The sequence below is a fragment of the Rhinoraja longicauda genome, chromosome 17, assembly GCF_053455715.1.
Source record: "Rhinoraja longicauda isolate Sanriku21f chromosome 17, sRhiLon1.1, whole genome shotgun sequence".
Taxonomy (NCBI): domain Eukaryota; kingdom Metazoa; phylum Chordata; class Chondrichthyes; order Rajiformes; family Arhynchobatidae; genus Rhinoraja; species Rhinoraja longicauda.
In genome coordinates, this window is record NC_135969.1 from 43,869,225 (window position 1) to 43,882,934 (window position 13,710).

Below are 13,710 nucleotides of genomic sequence, written 5' to 3' on the forward strand. Positions count from 1 at the left end.
AAATGGCAAACCCTTGCAGACCTGATTATAGATTCCTGTGTCCAGCCTACAACATTTGCTAAGCTACCATCACCTATAGTTACACCGTTGATAGACACAGAACGTTGGAGTAACTCAGCGGGTCAGGCAGCATCAGTGGATAGGAGGAATGGGTGACGTTTCACAGATTGCTGGAGTAACTCAGCGGGTCAGGCAGCATCTGTGGAGAACATGGATAGGTGATGTTTCACAGAGTGCTGGAGTAACTCAGCGGGTCAGGCAGCATCTGTGGAGAACATGGATAGGTGATGTTTCACAGAGTGCTGGAGTAACTCAGCGGGTCAGGCAGCATCTGTGGATAGGAGGAATGGGTGACGTTTGGGTGGAGACCCTTCTTCAGACTGGTTACGGATAAAGGAAACGAGAGATATAGGCGATGATGTGGAGAGATAAAGAACATTGAATAAAAGATGCGCAAAAAAGTAACGATGATTACAGATGTCTGCCTATTCCTCCCTTCTTCAATCGTACGGTCCCATTTTGCCGATTGCCAGAACCTTCCGAGAACTGAGTTTTGAACAAAACATCACCGGAGGCCACAGTGTTTGTGGGTATCTTGTGATTTCTTGTGAAGCTGCAGGCAAGAGGAGGGTGAGGTGGGACGGGACATGACTAGGTCGCACGTTCCAGGAGGAGTTTGGTAGTCGAGGCGTTTTGTGGAGTCAAGAGTCCAGAGTGTTTTATTGTCGTGTGTCCCAGATAGAACCATGAAATTCTTACTTGCTGCAGCACAACAGATCATGTAAACATAGTACACTGTACACGGCACGGTGGCGCAGCGGTAGAGTTGCTGCCTTACAGCGAAAGGAGCGCCGGAGACTCAGGTTCGATCCTGACTACGGGCGCCGTCTGTACGGAGTTTGTACGTTCTCCCCGTGACCTGCGTGGGTTTTCTCCGAGATCTTCGGTTTCCTCCCACACTCCAAAGACGTACAGGTACGCAGGTTAATTGACTGGGTAAATGTAAAAATTGCCCCTAGTGTGTGTAGGATAGTGTTGATGTGCGGGGATCGCTGGGCGGCGCGGACCCGGTGGGCCGAAGGGCCTGTTTCCGCGCTGTATCTCTAAATCTAAAAAAATCTAGATCTAAATAACAACAACAACAACAACAACAACAACAACAACAACAATAATCATAATAATAATAATAGTCTATGTAGTTCAGAGCGTATTTGAGGTTGCAGTGTTTAATAGCCTGATGGCTGTTGCGAGAAGCTGCTCCTGAACCTGGACGTTGTAGTTTTCAGGCTCCTGTACCTTCTGTTATCAGGCAAGGATTACCGAATGAGTGTGGCATGTCTGCACATTTGAAGAGTGGGTGAGGAATTATAGGGTGGAGCTCGTCTGCGGCATTGCTGCCTGTTTTACACAGCGGAGGCATGTCGTAACGTTGCACAATGTTGCCCCACAGGGGCTGGATGCAGTGGGAGTGGGAGGAGAAGTGCGAGAAGGAATGCCGGTTTCAACACAAGATAGACACAAAAAGTCTGAAGAAGGGAGTCGACCCGAAACGTCACCTGTTCCTTCTCTCCAGAGATGCTGCCTGTCTGTCCCGCTGAGCTACTCCAGCTTTATAGACAATAGACAATAGGGGCAGGAGACAATAGGGTCTGAAGAAGGGTCTCGACCCGAAACGTCACCCATTCCTTCTCTCCCGAGATGCTGCCCGACCTGCTGAGTTACTCCAGCACTTTGTGAATAAATGCCTTCGAGGTGCAGGAGGAGTCCATTCGGCCCTTTGAGCCAGCACCGCCATTCAATGTGATCATGGCTGATCATTCTCATCAGTACCCCATTCCTGCCTTCTCCCCATACCCCCTGACTCCGCTATCCTTAAGAGCTCTATCCAGCTCTCTCTTGAAAGCATCCAGAGAATTGGCCTCCACTGCCTTCTGAGGCAGAGAATTCCACAGATTCACAACTCTCTGACTGAAAAGGTTTTTCCTCATCTCAGTTCTAAATGGCCTACATCTTATTCTTAAACTGTGGCCCCTGGTTCTGGACTCCCCCAACATTGGGAACATGTTTCCTGCCTCTAACGTGTCCAACCCCTTAATAATCTTATATGTATCAATAAGATCCCCTCTCATCCTTCTAAATCCCAGTGTATACAAGCCTAGACGCTCCAGTCTTTCAACATACGACAGTCCCGCCATTCCGGGAATTAACCTAGTGAACCTACGCTGCACGCCCTCAATAGCAAGAATGTTCTTCCTCAAATATTCCTTTTTATGTCTATTTTTAAAAATCGAAAATATTTATTCAAATATCAAAATAATATATACAGTTAAAATAAAACCAAAACAGAACCCACCACCGTACTACAAGACAAACAATAAACTATCGTACAACTATTTATTTATTTAGAGATACAGCGTGGAAACAGGCCCTTCGGCCCAACGGGTCCGCGCCGCCCAGCGATCCCCGCACACTGACACTATCCTACACACACTAGGGACAATTTTTTTTTACATTTGCCCAGCCAATTAACCTACAAACCTGTACATCTTTGGAGTGTGGGAGGAAACCGAAGATCCCAGAGAAAACCCACGCAGGTCACGGGGAGAACGTACAAACTCCGTACAGACACCACCCGCAGTCGGGATGGAACCTGAGTCTCCGGCGCTGCGTTCGCTGTAAGGCAGCAACTCTACCGCTGCGCCACCGTGCCGCCCACTCCTTGTCAAGGATGCATTCATCCCCCCACCCCCCCCGCGGTGCCCAGCGGTCCCGGGAATCCTCCAGGGTGCCCGTGGACAGCGCGTAGTCCCGCTCTAACCCCACCTGGGCGCGGACGTGACCCCGGAAAAGGGGCAGGCAGCCAGGTCGGGGCATGAGGTCTCTCTTGAGTGGGAGGAGGAGGTTTTCACCCATCTTGTGCCAATGCCGCCCTCTGCTGGTCTTCCATTATCTACACCCTCGTAATGAAAAGTCACCACAGAACGTCACTGCGTTTCACAACGAAACAGGAGCGGCTCCGGTGATGAACTCATCCCAAAAGTGGCCCTCAACTGTGGGCCATCGTCCTCTCCAGTGTTCCTCACCAATGACCTCTCTCACACAACGTATACACTGGAATTTAGAAGGATGAGAGGGGATCTTATCGAAACGTATAAGATTATTAAGGGGTTGGACACGTTAGAGGCAGGAAACATGTTCCCAATGTTGGGGGAGTCCAGAACATGGGGCACAGTTTAAGAATAAGGGGGAGGCCATTTAGAACTGAGATGAGGAAAAACTTTTTTAGTCAGAGAGTTGTGAATCTGTGGAATTCTCTGCCTCAGAAGGCAGTGGAGGCCAATTCTCTGAATGCATTCAAGAGAGAGCTGTATAGAGCTCTTAAGGATAGCGGAGTCAGGGGGTACGGGGAGAAGGCAGGAACGGGGTACTGATTGAGAATGATCAGCCATGATCACATTGAATGGCGGTGCTGGCTCGAAGGGCCGGATGGCCTCCTCCTGCACCTATTGTCTATTGTCTATAATGGAACAGATCAAGGATTAGAGTGCATAACTTTAAGATGAGAGAGGCAAAAGTTTTAAAGGAGATGTGCGGGTCATGATATTTTGTACACAGAGGGGGGTGGGGGCCTGGAACGCGCTGCCAGGGGTGGAGGTTGAGGCAGATATGATCGTGGCATTTAAGAGACTTTAGGATGGGCACATGGATATGCAGGGAATGGAGGGGTATGGATCACGTGCAGGCAGATAGGAGATGGTCTTGGCATCATGGTGGTCAGCACAGACATTGTGGGCCGAAGGGACTGTTCTTGTGCTGCACTCCTCTGTGTTCTACCTCACCCTCCACTGCCCACTTCATTCTCCTTTAAAGGCATCAACTAACAGATGTTCATTTCATCCAGAAACACAAGAGTCAAGAGTGGTATGTACCGAAAACAGAACAATGACAATCTTAGACTGCAGATGCTAGATACTAGAATCTTGAGGAATACACAAAGACTCAGTGGGTCAGGCAGCATCTGAGGAGGGAACAGACAGATGATGTTCCTACAGAATGAAGAAGGGTCCCAACCCGAAATGTCGCCTGCCCATGCCCACCACAGATGCTGCCTGACCCGTTGAGTTATTGCAACTGGCAGATAAGAGTTGGTCTTGGCATCATGATCAGCAGAGACATTGTGGGCCGAAGGGCCTGTTCTTGTGCTGTACTGTTCCTGCACCCACAACACAACTTCTGGTCAAAAATACACCAAATGCTGGAGTAACTCAGCGGGTCAGGCAGCATCTCTGGAGAACATGGATAGGTGACGTTTCACAGAGTGCTGGAGTAACTCAGCGGGTCAGGCAGCATCTGTGGAGAACATGGATAGGCGACGTTTCACAGAGTGCTGGAGTAACTCAGCGGGTCAGGCAGCATCTCTGGAGAACATGGATAGGCGACGTTTCGTGACCTTTCTTCAGACTCTTCCTCGCAACCTCTGGTATCACCAGTGGAGCTCCCTTTGCCTGCCTTCTACAAACTGTAGATTTAGCTCTCAGGGCCAAGGGAATCAAGGGATATTGGGAGAAAGCAGGAACGGGGTATTGATTTTGGATGATCAGCCATGATCATATTGAATGGTGGTGCTGGCTCGAAGGGCCAAATGGCCTCTTCCTGCATCTGATCCAGTTTAGATTAGTTTTTTAGTCTAGTTTAGAGATACAGCGCGGAAACAGGCCCTTTCGGCCCACCGGGTCCGCGCCGCCCAGCGATCCCCGCACATTAACACTATCCTACACCCACTAGGGACAATTTTAACATTTTACCAGACCAATTAACCTGCATACCTGTACGTCTTTGGAGTGTGGGAGGAAACCGAAGATCTCGGAGAAAACCCACGCAGGTCACGGGGAGAACGTACAAACTCCGTACAGACGGCGCCCGTAGTCGGGATGGAACCCGGGTCTCCGGCGCTGCATTCGCTGTAAGGCGGCAACTCTACCGCTGTGCCACCGTGACCGCCCCCATTTTCTATGTTTCTATGTTCTAAACTGCCTCTCAACAACAACATCTAAAACATGGCGATGGTTTCCATGCGCACGCTGGCTACAGAAAACATCACGTTATCGTTGCCCCGCTCGATCCATGAATCATCCCATGTTGTAATGATGATAAGACAGGAGCTTTCACCTTTGAGCCTGGGCGCCCGCAATACTCCTACACCACCCCTTTCCCAGCAAGTGCCTGGAACTGAGCCATGTCCTCCACAACCGTGCTGTAATGCTTGAAAGGGGTGAGCCGTGAACAGCTCATACTTGGGCCGCTGACAAGATGTTTGACTGAAAGGGTTTGAAGCACGATCTCAAAGTAAGAGCAGGAGATATGGAGAGGGCACAGTTCAGGCGGCACGGTGGCGCAGCGGTAGAGTTGCTGCCTTACAGCGCCAGAGACCCGGGTTCCATCCTGACTACGGGCGCTGTCTGTACGGAGTTTGTACGTTCTCCCCGTGACCTGCGTGGGTTTTCTCCGGGTGCTCCGGTTTCCTCCCACACTCCAAAGACGTGCAGGTTTGTAGGTTAATTGGCTTGGTATATATAAGTAAATAACTGCAGATGCTGGTACAAATTGAAGGTATCACAAAATGCTGGAGTAACTCAGCAGGTCAGGCAGCATCTCGGGAGAGAAGGAATGGGTATATATGTAAAATTGTCCCTAGTGTGTGTAGGATAGTGATAATGTGCGGGGATCGCTGGTTGGCTCGGACTCGGTGGGCCAAAGGGCCTGTTTCCGGTCTGTATCTCTGAAACTAAAAGCTAATTCCAGAGCCGACAACCTTAGCAGCTGAAGGTAAAGCCACAAACGCTAGGGGCTAATTCACACCTTCACTCTGATCCCTGCACTTCCCTTTGTAAAGTTGCCAGACACACTCACCAGCTCAGCTCCAGAGCTGCTGAACCCCTGCCTGGAAGATAGTTTAACACTTGTAAAAACAATTAAAAACATAAACTTAACTCACCAAATAGAAATCTTATTTTACTTTTAAAGTTCTTGGTCAGATGTTTTTAATGTTCTCTGTCATTAAATGTATTGTCTTTCAGTAAATCGAGAGCGTTTCATTCTGATTTGTTATTGTAAATCATAAGATCATAAGGTCATCAGTGCGAGGAGCAGAACTAGGCCATTCGGCCCATCGAGAGAGAGCTCTTAAGGATAGCGGAGTCAGGGGGTATGGGGAGAAGGCAGGAACGGGGTACTGATTGAGAATGATCAGCCATGATCACATTGAATGGTGGTGCTGGCTCGAAGGGCTGAATGGCCTCCTCCTGCACCTATTGTCTATTATCTATAAGGTCTAGAATCTGATTTGAGTTGTATTTTATATTATAATTACGGACTTCCTGTCATTAAATTTAGGGCAATTGTATCATGACCTGTTACTTAGAAAACATTGATTCATACTTTGGCAATTGATCAATTACTTTGGCAATTGATCAATTACTTTGGCAATTGAGACTCTAATGAGAATGGAGATGAGGGGGAATTTATTAAGCCAGAGGGTGACGAATCTGTGGAATTCACTGCCAAGTCATTGTTTATTTTTAAAACAGAGATTGATATGTTCTTGATTAATAAGGGCATCAAAGGTTTCGAGGGGAAGGCAGGAGAATGGGGCAGAGAGAGAAAAATAGATCAGCCACAATCAAAACGGCGTAGTAGACTCGATGGGCTGAAAGGCTTAGTTCAGCTCCTACGTCTTATGATCTTATGACATCAAGATGCATCATTGCAATGTAATAAAAATGTAAATGGTAGTGTTACTTTTGATTGCAACACAGAACCCCGATTGCGTTCTACAGAAACATAGCTCCCATTTTGCATTTATTCAGAAAAAAGCAGGACAAAATCACATTGAATGGCAGTGCTGGCTCGAAGGGCCGAATGGCCTCCTCCTGCACCTATTGTCTATTGTCTATTGTCCAAAACCCTGAGAGGGATTAGAAGACTGATCACAGTTTACAGAGGCCGGCTATGCATTAAGGTCGGCATCCACCGTCACTGGCAACGTTCTGATGTGCTTTCAATTAGGTTTTTTTCCCCCCCAGCAGATCAGATAAAAAGTTAATGCGAATGGAATCTTAAAAGAGACCGTTGGAGGTAACATATCGCTTCATTTTGCCTCGGGTAACCAGGACAATTCTTTGCAAATTGAAAATAAGATTACGTAATGGGAAGGAAACGTGGCCGGGAATCAGAACCACAAGCTGTCAGAAAGTGGGCGCTTGTCTGGTCCAGGGAAGTATTTCCTTCCCCCCAGCTGGATCACATTTACCGCGTTGAGCAGCCCTGAAGCCAACGCCGACCTCCACACGTTCTTCACTCGCCCTTGGGCAAAGGACCCATGAAAGACCCAGTTGATTGTTTGGATGTCCTTCAAACTAAACTCAAGAGTTTTACTGAAATGTATCTCCTGCAGAGAACAGCATTCCCACACGTACCGTCTCCATTCACGGGAAGCATAGATGGCCCTTTGATCCACCTCATCTCTGTTGGCTCGTGGAGAATCCCAGTCATAGAGTCTGACAGGGTGGAAACAGGCCCTTCAGCCCAACTTGCCCACACTTGCCAACATGTCCCATCTACACTAGTCCCCCCATGCCTGCAATTGGCCCACATCCTTCTAAACCAATCCTATCCATGTACCTGTCTAAATGATGTCCTGACCACCTGTGACACCACTTTCAAGGAACCATGCATTCCTACATCCCTCAGCTCCACAACACTCCCCACAGCCCTACCATTCACTGTGTAGATCCTGGCTATTGGCCCATCATATCTTTAGTTTAGTTTAGAGATACAGCGGGGAAACAAGCCCTTTCGGCCCACCGGGTCCGCGCCGCCGAGTGATCCCCGCACATTAACACTATCCTACACCCACTACGGACAATTTTTACATTTACCAAGCCACTTAACCTACAAACCTGCACGTCTTTGGAGTGTGGGAGGAAACTGAAGATCTCGGACAAAACCCACGCAGGTCACGGGGAGAACGTACAAACTCCGTACAGACAGCACCCGTAGTCGGGATGGAACCCGGGTGTCCCGCGCTGCATTCGCTGTAAGGCAGCAGCTCTACCGCTGCGCCACCGTGACTGCCCTGATATCCATGTTGCCTCACAGAGAATCTCAGAACCAACCATGAGGAGATATTGCACTTTGGGAGGTGGAATGGAAGGGGAATGTAATGTTAATGACGAGACTCTTAACAGCATGGATGTACTGCGGGATCAATGGTTCAAGTCCATAGATCACGTAAAGTGGCCACACAGCCTGAGATTAAAGGGCGCTCTTTTAGAAAGGAGATGAGGAGGAACTTCTTTAGTCAGAGGGTGGTTAATCTGTGGAACTCATTGCCACAGAGGGCTGTGGAGGCCAAGTCAGTGGATATTTTTAAAGCAGAGATAGACAAATTCTTGATTAGAACGGGTGTCAAGGGTTATGGGGAGAAGGCAGGAAAATGGGGTTAGGAGGCAGGGATCAGCTATGATTGAATGGTGGAGTGGACTCGATGGGCCGAATGGCCTAATTCTACTCCTATAACTTGTGAACTTGTGAACTTATGACGTTTCGGGTCAGAACCCTTCTTCAGTCTGAAGAAACGTCACCTATCCACGTTCTCCAGAGATGCTGCCTGACCCACTGAGTTACTCCACCACTCTGTGAAACGTCACCTATCCAAGTTCTCCACAGATGCTGCCTGACCCACTGAGTTACTCCACCACTCTGTGAAACGTCACCTATCCAAGTTCTCCACAGATGCTGCCTGACCCGCTGAGTTACTCCAGCACGTTGTGCCTATCTATTCTACCACTGGAAAGATATTAGGTTGTTCCCTATTAACACAGAGCAATATACTAGAGGGCAAAGCTTTAAGGTTGGTTTACAACAAGAAGCAATGTGTAAGGTTGCTGTAAATGTATAAATAAAATGTATTGTTGACTCTTGGGGACTTCATTGAAAGCACCTGGAGATAGATTATACAAATTTATGAACATTATCCAGCCGGTGTGACCGGCAGTCGCCAGCAGAGGGCGCATGCCTGAGTTTACAGACCAGAGCAACTCAGTCCCAATATGTGGGAAGGAACTGCAGATGCTAGTTTACACCGAAGAAAGACACAAAATGCTGGAGTAACAGGCAGTGACTCTGGGGAAAAGGAATAGGTGACGTTTCGGGTCGAGACCCTTCTTCAGACTGAGAATCAGGGGGACATAGAAGGTACTTAGGACAAATGAATGAAAGACATGCAAAAAGCAACGATAATCAAGCAAAGGTGGAGCCCACAATGCTCCATTGTTGGCTGTGGGAGGGGGATAGGTGATAACGACTTTCACAGACAGTGAGACTTAACAGGACGGCAGTGCCACAAGGCATGGGCCAGCCTGCACCAGGTCACCCTTGTTAGTATTAGACAAAGGCAAATTTACAAAGCTATTTCATATTTTAAAGATATTGGATTTTTATTTGAAAAATCACATTCATTTGTTTAAGAAACATTTCGACAGGTACATGTAGGTCGGCGTGGGCACGTTGGGCCGACGGGCCTGTTTCCACGCTATTCTCAAACTAAAGTCTCATTGAAAACCCACTGGTCTGTAATGTTTAAGGCTGCCTACAGATGCTGCCTGTGCTGCCCTCTCTGCTTTGCATTAGATTTACAGCATCTTGTCGTTAAATTAAACCTCCGACCTTTCTCAGACACGAACAGCGAGGTTAAATGTGAAATAAAACTCACTCCATTCTGCCAGCTTGTTAGTGGCACTAACCCCATATACACGGACATATACATAGACACGTCCACACATGCACACGACACACACATACACGCATGCACACACACATACATATAGATACATACATACACACTATACACACATGCATGCATGCACACACACATATATAGATGCATACATACATACACACGATACACACATGCATGCATACACACACACATACATATAGATACATACACACATACATACATACATACACACAGACACACACACATGCATGCATGCACACACACATACATAAATACCTACATACATACACACGGTTACACACACATACATACATGCATGCACACACCTACATACATAGACACATCCGCACATACACACAGATACACGCATACATGCTTGCATGCACACATATACGTAGACACATACATACATATACACAGATACATACATGCACGCACATATATACATACATGCACACACATACATACACACATATATACATATACACACAGATACATAATTACACACACATATATACATACATACATACATACATACATACACATGCATATATACATACATACATACATACATACATACATACATACATACATACATACATACATACATACATACATACATACATACATACATACATACATACATACATACATACATACATACATACATACATACACACGGATACACACATACATACACACATAGATACACACACATAGACACACATACAAACATACATATACACATACATACATACAATCAGTCTGCACAAGAGTCTCGACCCAAAACATCACCCAATCCTCCTGTCCACAGATGCTGCCTGTCCCGCTGAGTTACTCCTGCATTTTGGAATGGGAGCGTGGTTTCCCGCATCAACTCTTGAGTTCCACTGGACTTCAGACCCTCAGGCACACGATGTGACCCAGGGCAGTGCAATGCCAAGCGTAGTCCCCTGCCCACCCCACACACGGGCTGCACCCACTCACCCCAATGTGTGCATGGATATCCAGCGTGCCAGCACATTATGCCCTGACACCGAACCCTTAAACAACGGCTTTCTAAATCAGAGAACCAAGACTCCACTACAATAGACACAATCTTGAAGATAGAAGGAACTGCACATGCTGGTTTACAACAAAAAAAGGACAAAATGTGCTGGAGTAACTCAGCGGGTCAGAAGGGTCCCGACCTGAGACATGGCCTATCCATGTTCTCCAGAGCCGCTGTTACCCCAGCACGGTGTGGCATATTAGTCATAGAGTCAGAGAGTGATACAATGTGGAAACAGGCCCTTCGGCCCAACTCACCCACACCAGCCAACAATGTCCCAGCTACACTAGTCCCACCTGCCTGCGTTTGGCCCATATCCCTCTAAACCGGTCCTATCCATGTACTTGTCTAAATGTTTCTTAAACGTTGGGATAGTCCCAGCCTCAACTACCTCCTCCGACAGCTCGTTCCACACACCCAGCTTTGTGTGAAAAAGTTACCCCTCAGATGAATATTAAATCCCCCCCTCAAGAGAGAACTAGATAGAGCTCTTAAGGATAGTGGAGTCCGGGGGTATGGGGAGAAGGCAGGAACGGGGTACTGATTGAGAATGATCAGCCAAGATCACATTGAATGGCGGTGCTGTCTCGAAGGGCCGAATGGCCTACTCCTGCACCTATTGTCTATTGTCTATTGTCCATCTTAAACCGATGTCCTCTGGTTTTTGAACCTCATTTCCAGTAAGGTTACCATGTTCTCCATCGGTTTTCTTTTCTTAAGATATATTAAATTACCCGCCAATAAACAAATCACAGATGCAGAGTCTCTTGCCCAGAGTAGGGGAATCGGGGACCAGAAGACATGGGTACAAGGTGAAGGGGTAAAGATTTAAATAGGAATCTGAGGGGAAACTTGTTCGCACAAAGGGTGGTGTGTGTAAGGAACGAGCTGCCAGAGGAGGTAGTTGAGGCTGGGACTATCCCAACAGTTGGACGGGTACATGGATAGGACAAGTTTGGAGGGATATGGACCAAGCGCAGCCAGGTGGGACTAGTGTAGCTGGGACATTGTTGGCCGGTGTAGGCAAGTTGGGCCGAAGGGCCTGTTTCCACACTGTATCGCACTGTGAGTCTATGAAATGGATGTTTCGCTCAGAGGTTGGTTAGAGGTTAATGAACGTTACGTTGACTAGCCTTGATTGGAACACGGGTCAGGTATAGTTTAGTGGCACCTGGTGTGAACATGACAGGGTCTTTTACAGTGATGGTGGTTCTTGTTCAAAGACCCCCAACACGTGCCCGATTAACAGTGCACATGAGGCTCAGGACCAATTAGTTATAAACCCCATCTGAGACAGTATATATATATATACTGTATATATATATATACCGTCTCAGATGGGATTTACAACTAAATATATATATATCTTCTGAAGAAGGGTGACACAAAATGCTGGAGTAACTCAGCTGGACAGGCAGCATCTCTGGAGAGAAGGAATGGGTGACGTTTCTTCAGACTGAAGAAGATGTCTTGACCCGAAACGTCACCCATTCCTTCTCTCCCGAGATGCTGCCTGACCCGCTGAGTTACTCCAGCATTTTGTGTCTACCTTCGATTTAAACCAGCATCTGCAGTTCCTTCCAACACATATATCTTCATTATGTCAAATGTAGTCCCAAGATTGTAAAAACAATTAAAAACATAAACTTAACTCACCAAATAGCAAATCTTATTTTACTTTTAAAGTTCTTGGTCAGATGTTTTAATGTTCTCTCTCATTAAATGTATTGTCTTTCAGTAAACCGAGAGCGTTTCATTCTGATTTGTTATTGTAAATCATAAGATCATAAGGTCATCAGTGCGAGGAGCCATTCGGCCCATCGAGAGGCTACTCCACCATTCAATCATGGCTGATCTATCTCTCCCTCCTAACCCCATTCTCCTGCCTGTGTAAGAAAATAACTGCAGATGCTGGTACAAATCGAAGGTATTTATTTCACAGAGTGCTGGAGTAACTCAGCAGGTCAGGCAGCATCTCAGGAGAGAGGGAATGGGTGAGGTTTCGGGTCGAGACCCTTCTTCAGCCTGATCTTCAGACCCATTCTCCTGCCTTCTCCCCATAACATATAAGATTATTAAGGGGTTGGACACGCTAGAGGCAGGAAACATGTTCCCAATGTTGGGGGAGTCCAGAACCAGGGGCCACAGTTTAAGAATAAGGGGTAGACCATTTAGAACGGAGATGAGAAAAAACTTTTTCAGTCAGAGAGTGGTGAATCTGTGGAATTCTCTGCCTCAGAAGGCAGTGGAGGCCAATTCTCTGAATGCATTCAAGAGAGAGCTAGATAGAGCTCTTAAGGATAGCGGAGTCAGGGGGTATGGGGAGAAGGCAGGAACAAGGTACTGATTGAGAATGATCAGCCATGATCACAGTGAATGGTGGTGCTGGCTCGAAGGGCTGAATGGCCTCCTCCTGCACCTATTGTTTATTGTCTATTGTCTAACCCCCGACACCCGCACTGATCAAGAATCTATCTGAAGAAGGGTCTCGACCCAAAACGTCGACCCATCCCTTCTCTCCAGAGATGCTGTTGCCTGACCCACTGAGTTACTCCAGCACTCTGTGTCTGCCTTCCATTTAAAGCAGCATCTGCAGTTTTCCCCCCCCCTAAGAATCTATCTATCTCTGCCTCAGACATATCCACAGTGTCGCCAATGGAGCTAAACCGGCAGCAATCCGCGAATAGAGGGAGCAATAAACTCGTGGAAAGATAAATGTGTGTGTGCAACTCACCTGGAGGTGTGAGTGAGCGTGAGACTGTGTCTGTCTGTGTGCTGCCCCTTGTCAAGCTGCGGTCCCAGTCTCAGCGGCGAGGGTCCTGTGCAATTCCTTGAGAGAGAAGACCTGCACAGCCAGGAT

At 47.3% G+C, this 13,710-nt stretch overlaps 1 protein-coding gene across 1 annotated transcript in view; it reads right to left on the minus strand.

Annotated features, from left to right (window-relative positions):
* The window catches only part of LOC144601564 (filamin-B-like), a 175,263-nt gene extending 161,553 nt beyond the window's left edge, over positions 1 to 13,710 (minus strand). Inside the window, 1 exon segment of the mRNA XM_078413762.1 lies at positions 13,585 to 13,710. The gene's annotated coding sequence lies outside the window, so the exon portion shown is untranslated.